The sequence below is a fragment of the Rhopalosiphum padi genome, chromosome 3 (assembly GCF_020882245.1).
Source record: "Rhopalosiphum padi isolate XX-2018 chromosome 3, ASM2088224v1, whole genome shotgun sequence".
NCBI classification, from domain to species: Eukaryota; Metazoa; Arthropoda; class Insecta; order Hemiptera; family Aphididae; genus Rhopalosiphum; species Rhopalosiphum padi.
Genome location: NC_083599.1, coordinates 44,184,150 through 44,192,820, shown reverse-complemented (window position 1 = coordinate 44,192,820; position 8,671 = coordinate 44,184,150).

Here is an 8,671-nt window from a genome sequence, read left to right as displayed (position 1 = left end):
TGGAAGGAAAAACTGGGCTTCAAGAAGAGGTAAGTCATATTTTGCTTTTAATTAAATTTGTTTAAATTTAAACAAAAATAAGAGATATAGGTACATTTGATAAATGAGAAATATAAAATATTTTTAGAGAATGTCTTGTCTTGTTTCAGATGTACTGTAAATGTAAGTTTCAGTGTAAATGTGTCCCACACAAACATAGAGAAGTTTTGTTTCGCGATTTCTATGCCCTAAAAGATAATGTGAAGCAAAACTCTTATTTAATGGGTCTGATAGTCATAACTCCTGTAAAAAGAAGACGTAATGGTCAGTATGATGACGTGAACGAGAGCAGACGGCAAAATACGATTTGGTTTTCATTACCAGATGGAAATGGCGACGTGGTACAAGTATGTAAGAACACTTTTATGCAGGTTTTTGCAATACCAAACGAAGAATCGAAACTCTTGTGACAGCAAAAAAAAAAGGTGAAGTAGTATTTACAGAAAAGCGTGGTAATAAAGCCCAAAGAAGTAAGTTCACAGCAGCAGATGTGGATCTTGTTACTGAGCATGTTAACTCTTTTCCGAGGGACGAGAGTCATTATGGGAGAAAAAGTAACAAGGAGTATTTAAGTCAAGATTTAAATATCAACAGGCTATACCTTGCCTACAAGGAAAAATATTCAGACTCAAACGTAACGTATAAGTTTTATTATAAAACCTTTAAAACAAAATTCCCGCATGTTTCATTTCATCGACCACGCACTGATACTTGTTCCAAATGCGACTTACTATCAGCAGAGATTTTAGCAAAACCTGGTGATAGAACAACAAAAACCGCTTTACAACTACACCATAGAAAATCTGAAAAAGCTAGAGAAGTAATGAAACAAGATACTATATCATCTCAGCTCCCTACTAGTAACGAATCAATGTGTTCAATAGATCTTGAACAAGTTCTGTCTCTACCGTTTTTAACCCATGGCCAGATGTTCTATTCACGTCAGCTTTCATGTTTTAATCTATGTGTTCATGTTGGTGACAACAACAAAGGGCTCATGTTTTTGTGGCATGAGGGTATGAGTGGACGAGGTGGTAATGAAATCGCTTCATGCCTCTTTAACGCACTCACTATTGTAGTCCTGCTCATAATAACATCATGAGTAAAAGAATACTTACCGTGTGGTCAGATAACTGCATAGGACAAAATAAAAATAAAATGATGTTATTTCTTTGGATTTATTTGACGATTATAGGCAAGTATAATGAGATAAACCATAAATTTTTGGTTTCTGGCCATTCATATTTGCCATGTGACAGGGATTTTGCCCAAATCGAGAAACGCAAAAGGGTTGAAAAATGCCAAGTTCCTACGGACCTGATTAAACTTATGGTGAATGCTACACCGAATAGTCCTTTTATAGTTACTATGCTCCAACCTGACGACTTTATTGATTTTAAACAAGCAGCCGATTTATACATCAACACGACAAAACTAAACATTTCCAAATGCAGTTGGATTAAAATTGAAAAAAACGGAGTCGTTAAGACTAAAACAATTTTCAATGAACTTGAAACATGGAACACCTGCAAGGTTCTCAAAAAAGGGATTACAACTCAAAAAATTAAGGACTCAATTTTACCAACACTTCCGTGTCATAACAGTATATCTGCCGAAAAGAAGAGGGACCTGCAACAGATGCTCCCGTATTTGAAGGAAGAAAATCGAGCGTTCTACGAAGAATTAATTAAATAATTATAATTATAATTATATAATCATATTAAATTAATTTGTATGTAATCTTAAAAATTAAAATTCTTTAAATTTATCAAAAAAGCTAGATACTTTGTTCATTGGTACTTACCTCGTTTGTGCCGGTTAAATGTATGGCACATATCACCTTCTACATTTTTCTGAATAAAATATTATTTTTAAAATACAAAGGGAAGGAAATTCAATATTATTTTGCAATAATTATATCAAACATAATCTAGATTATAAATAAAAGTTTGGTTTACGTTTTTTTATCAAAAATGTTTTGATAAAAAAAAAAAAAAATTGAATAACTCAAAAACCACTTTTTGACACTTAGCCCGTTATTGATTTCCAGTCTTCAATTATTTCTCAAATTTGAATTGCTTTTTATTGCAGTTTAAAATAATAATATAAATTTAATTTAATTTACACAGAATAATAAAAAAAATGTTTATTTTATGTAAAGACAAATTATAAATTTTGAAAACAATTGTTGCCAAATAATGTAATTATATACAGCATATTTTGATGTAAACACTTTATACATATATTTCTAGAACAATTTTGTTGCCAGAAAATTGATTCTTGTGTAGTATATGGTAAAACAGAGTGTAATACACAGGCCCACATCTTATACACATGTACATTGTGTCCTTCCGTATATTGTTTTTGGTACAAATTATACATTTTCTTCTTTGTATTTTCCCTGACTTTATTTTTTTACATCTGATGGAAAATGACGTGTTGTTAGTCAAAATGGTTGATTGTTTATACATGGTCTTTCTCTAGGGCTTATTATATCAATGCCATTTTTTCAAATATTTGTCGAATAACATCAAGTAGGAACGTTGCAATTGGCATATTCTGTCCAGTGACTGTTTTGAAAGCAGATAATGCGTTTAAAAAACATAAGTCAATAACATGAAAAAAATCTTTTTGTACCATTTGTTGGTTTTTTGATACATTCGACCGAACTGTGTAGCATATCTCTACCATATACTACCCATACATTGGTTGTAATTTATAGCACAAATTGTTTTTTTTTATATAAGTTTAATATTTCGGTTAAACTTTCCTGAGTCATTTAAATCACTGTCAAACTTAGTACATAAAATGAATAATTCTTTTCTGTCAAGCCATTTTATTGCCATAATATTTTTTGTGTGAACACTGTATCTTCAACAGTAAATTTATTTTTTAGTATTGGCATTCCTTGTCGATTTTTTCTTACTGTTCCTGTTATTGTGGTATAAATACTTGGCTAATATTGGGGAAGTATACCAATTATCAGTTTACAAATTATACCCTTTTCTCATGTATAGTGCAATAAGAGTTTTTACATTAACTCCTAATATGCCAATATTTGCAACTTATGGAGTAATCTTGTTTCAGCTCTAGTGTATATAATAAAATCAAGTATGTAATCAGTCTCAACATCACAAAGAACAAATAATTTTATACCAAAATGGTGCCTCTTTGATTTTATAAATTGCTTAAAGCTTAATCTACCATTCCAGAGGAATTTAAGAAATACTAAGTGAGTACAACCAAGCTTTCATCAATCACAATATTTTAAAAGACACCATAGGTACCTATCTTGAAATTTGTGCGAATTTCATCTAATACAACATCTACAACATCTAATTTAAATAGACGATTTATCTAATATTCTCTTTGTATCGAGTATTATATGAGTGAATAACTTAATAGGATATTTCTATAATATAAATTTTGAAAGCATGAAACATGTTCTAAATAAGCAGAATCATTACTATAATACATAGGTTTCAATAGTAAAAATTTAACTAACCTATTAAATGTGATTCTAAGCCGATAAGTATGTGAATAATATGCTTGACCCAAGATACAAACACCATAATTAACAATGGGATGTATTAGGAATAGATATAGTAAGCGTTTGATGTGAATATTAAATAATACCCTGACATAATGAAATATAAAGAACAATTTTCTAACGGTATTTGTTAAATTATTTATATGAGTGGCCCATTTTAATTTACTGACAATGGTAATACCTAAGTATTTTATAACATTGACCTGTTCCAATATTACCTATACCAATTTATTACAATTACTATTACATTGCACTTAGTGAATGGTTATTTTATTGGATAAGTTAAGTTCAGATTTACTATTAAAAAGTATATATTTAGATTCGAGAAATAAACCATAATCATCAAGTTGAGGTGGTACATAAAGAATTAATATTGGCGTACGCAGATGACACTGTAATTTTAGGAAACACAAGACAAGATATCACCCAGACAATGTCTAACCTTGTGACGGCCAGCAAAAGAATGGGACTTTGTATCAACGAAGAAAAAACAAAATTTATGGTACTCTCCAGGAGAAGAGAAGATCAGCCTAATCTACAAATAGATAATTTCACATTTGAAAGTGTAGAAAATTTTAAGTATCTAGGTGTGAACATAAACAATAAAAACGACATGCATCAAGAAATAGTTGAACGGTTAGCAAGTGGAAACCGATGCTACCATAGCATCCAAAAGTTATTGAAATCTAAATTGCCGTCGAGAAGGTCGAAAACACCAGTACACATTGTGCGAATAATTGAATCCTCGTCGTGAATTATGGAATCGTGACAATTTGTGCACTCTGTAGACATAGTAACCTCGATAGAATACTGGTCAAATTGAACAAAAATAATGATAAATAGCGATAAAACGTTTATAAATGATTATACAGATTGCAAATTAATCCAGCACTATAACGTAATGACCGCAGGAAAGGAGAGTACTGAAGGGAAAACACAACCATCCAGATCGAAAGACTGGACTGTACTATATATAATTTCTATCATTAATTTTTAGGGACAAGTCCAAGTTGTATATATTGTTTACTTCTTCCAAAATTGTATATTTCAAATGCCTGTAAATAAATTAATTTTAAATTTTGTAAGATATTTTTTACTCACTTAACATTTTCTCTAATTTTTGCTCTCAAATATCTTTTGAATTTTTTTTGTGGTAGTTTTGTGTTATTATTTTTTTTTTTTTAATTTTTATTTTTTATCATGTACCTAGTACCTACCTATGTATTTATTATTTTATTTTTATTTTCTAAATAACTTTAATTATATTTATTGTTTATTATTATTATTTTTAGGATTTTATATTTATTGTATACTGGCTCTGTAAAAATTATAGATTTTTGTTTTAATAATTCTGATTGTATCAATGAACTTGTCATTTACAGGTTGTCCACTATGTCAATATTGAAATGTCCATTTTTCTCCAGTGTAGTTCTTAGCATGTTGATATTTATAAGTGTACGTCGGCATTATGAAACTCGTTATAACAATATGCCATTGATTTTGCTGCCTTCTAAAAAATAATTTTTAATATTTGTTTTAGCATTAGTTTATACAATAAGTATTTTTTTTTTTATTTGTAACATTTTACATACATGGTTGTTGTCACTTAACGGCACAGATTTGATTTGTTTTCGTATTTTTTTTAATTTTACTATTCCCCCCTAGTTTTCCCAAGAATCGGGACGGGAAAAATTGACTTGTTTTGCAAAATAGGATGGCTTTGAACAAATTGTAAATTTTCTAAATAATAAATAAGTTATAATAAATGACATTATAATGTTGTGTCATTTTTTTTAGTAATTAATGTTTGTAATTTTTTCTGTAATAGCTGTTTGTAACTGTATAAATGGTTAGTGTAGTCAATGTGTATTTGTTCTGGAGTCGTTATAAATGTTATTGTTATGTTGTTAATTAATTTTTTTATAAATTGTTTAATCGTGTATTTTATATCACATGATGTCTTTATTTCATCTAATTTACAAAAGACTATTGTTGGAAGCTGAAACAGATGACATAACACAATTAAATAAATTATTTGAATTTGTGAATCTTGATTATTGCCACTTACTCCATGAAACAAAGCAGTTCCAATACATGTAAAATCGGTTATATTAAGAATTTTGCTTGCCGTTGAATTTTTATTGGTATTTTTATAAATAGTTATTTTTTGAAGATCATCTATTATAATTATTGCATTCGTTTGCTACATTTTGAGAATCGATGTCCACATTGATTATTGAAACCAATAATTTTGGAAAAATAAACTATCGTTTCTTTTTTTTAATCACTATATTATGCAACCAATAAGAACAAAAAAATACAAAAATAATGCGGTCCAGGAGGTTCTCCTGGCCAAAAATTAATTTGGCACTTTAAGGGTTAATGAGTGGATGATACGAAATTGGCTAGATTCTTACAATCAAGTTAACGGACTTCCAATAAAAAAAAATGAAAAATACTAGTTATATTAAAGTGACAATTGATAAAGACAAATATGAAGTTTCTCCTCGGAGGTAGGTATGTTTTAATGAGACGTAACAACTTAATTCAAGATTTTACACACAGTTTCAGTTACAGTTTAGCCAAGTTTAGAACACCAGTGTTCAAACTATTTGTGAGACAAATGAGACGAAAAGGTAAATTAGAAAATCTGTTTTTGTATCCCATATAATTAAACATTTAACTCTAAATTTCATTACAAAACATACGCCTCAAAGTAATAATGACATCATACTTTATTCTGATGGATCTGGGTACCATGATAGTGTCTTATCAAATGCTTTACTCCAGTTTGCTATTGTTATGTTTTTTTATAGCAAGAATTATAGGGAAAACTTCGCTCAAGTAGTCAAGTTGTCATCGGTGATTACGGACACCCCCTTTGGTCGATAGATCAAGCGCCGTACGGTCAGCTGAAATGTGCAGCGTCCGGCAAATATGCGCGACGTTGTGGGCACACCACGATTTAATATAGTATGGGTTGCCACTTGCCCGACTAATCATTAGTGTCTAGTGTCTACTGAAATCACTATTAAAAACAGCTGAAAAATTCACTACTAGCGCTTGAATGTAATAGTGGCTATAGCCTACAAGCTCAAATACCGTTCTGGCGGTGGCTACTATCTTAAATCGTGATCGTGATTGCAAGCACTAGTGGTCAATATTCCAACTGTTTTAGTTATTTAATTTGGTTGCCAAACATACAGAAGGTCTCACTCAACATGGACATATACAGTGACACATTGACCACCCAAAGTTATTATCAAATCAAATCACAATAGAAGATTCATAAAAAGAGTTTGCCTGAGTACTTGTAAGTTCCTAGACCCAACACCTTCATTCTTACCACCATTATGACTACAACAAAGATTCAGACAATTATAGATGAATATCTGAAAGCTACTGATAATGTTGTCTCTGTGGTTCTTTCAGCTAAGGCTGAGCTGGTCAGGTTTGACGATAGTGAGGCAGATCCTGAAATGCTAAATGATCTGCAAGAGTTTTCTGGTATAGCTGCATATCAAGGTTTTGACCCAAGAATGATAGCCTATGTCCTATTGAAGAAAAGGGCTGAGAATTTGAATATTAGGCGACTAGACATTGAGAAGATGATTATCATTGCCATCGAAAGAGGTAACAATCTCATCTCCATTAAAAAGAACTCCACAGCAAAATTTACTGCTGAAGTAAATAGGTTGGTGAGCACTTATGACATAAAAGCAAAAGCAGGAAATTCAAGGTCTAACATCACTTTCTCAAGAGTGGCCATGGCCTTCCCAGACATCACATGCTCATACTCAACATGGGCAAATATCCCGGTAGTGAGAGGCTCATACCCCATAACAATGTCAACCATTATGCTTTGGTACTGGACGAACAGAGCCTCCAGTTCAGATCAAAGTCAGTCTCAACTATAGACGCGGACAGATACCTGCCCTTGGCTGCTTTCAGAGGTACTACCGGTGCCGTACAACACCTGTGCGCTTGGGTTGACCAGTGGAGTTACGTTTCAAACGTTTCCTCTGGTTCAACAAACGTTCTTGATCGCACTTTCCTGGAAAGCCAAGAGTTCGTACTATCCGTCGTAGACAACGGCATCTCTACCGATACCTTTGTATTTTATCTTCCATATCTAGGTATAGATAGCGTAAGCTAGGAGTACCTTATTGTAAAAAAAAAAAAAAATTTGGTTGCCAGCACGATTAAAGATATGCAGGTTGCACATCGATCACTGTTAAGGTGATATACGAAATTACTATTGCAGTAAATAAGGTGTAGCGCTCCAAGCGGAAATATTCCATATTATAAATTTTTTATCTGAACAATTCTTAATTATTATCAATGATGATAATTGATTCATATTTCATAATATTATTATAATAATAATTAATAAATAGTAAATAATGACAATTTATTGTAAAATAACCATTCAATTATATTATATTTCTAAGTTCGTTATTAATTTTGACACACGAGCGCAATTGTTATTTTTTTCAGCTCTTTTGTACAGTCACTTTGTAAATCAATCTGAGAGCCGTTTATTATAGGGCGATGAACAACCTGTATATCTTTCATATAATTTGCCAGTTTAAAACGATGTTATCATATTAGGTCGTCGAGCAACCATACTATCATAAATCGTGGGGCATACTGCCGAGTTGTTGACGTTACACGTTCGCTCGTGTGTGTTATTATATTATTTTAAGTCGGAGAAAAAGCACGTTTTAATTTTCTTTCGATACAGTTTTTATGTACTAGTTTAGCTCTCCAATCTTTATAATTAGTGGGCTATAGGTGAATTGCGGCCTGGTCATATTTTATCACTAAGTTAATTGCGGATCGGGAAATTCAAGCTACAGCCACAGTGCTATAGTGGAAGTCTTCCTTAATGCAAAAATAAGAGGATGTAGATTTCACTTAGGGTAAAGTTGGTGGAGGAAAATTCAAAGTTTAGGACTCATGAAAATGTATAACACAAATACAGATGAAAGTTATTATTATTTTTTTTTTATTAAAATATATATTTACAATCTGTATCATTTATACAATAAGCAAATGTGATAAGTAGCAGAGGCTAACATA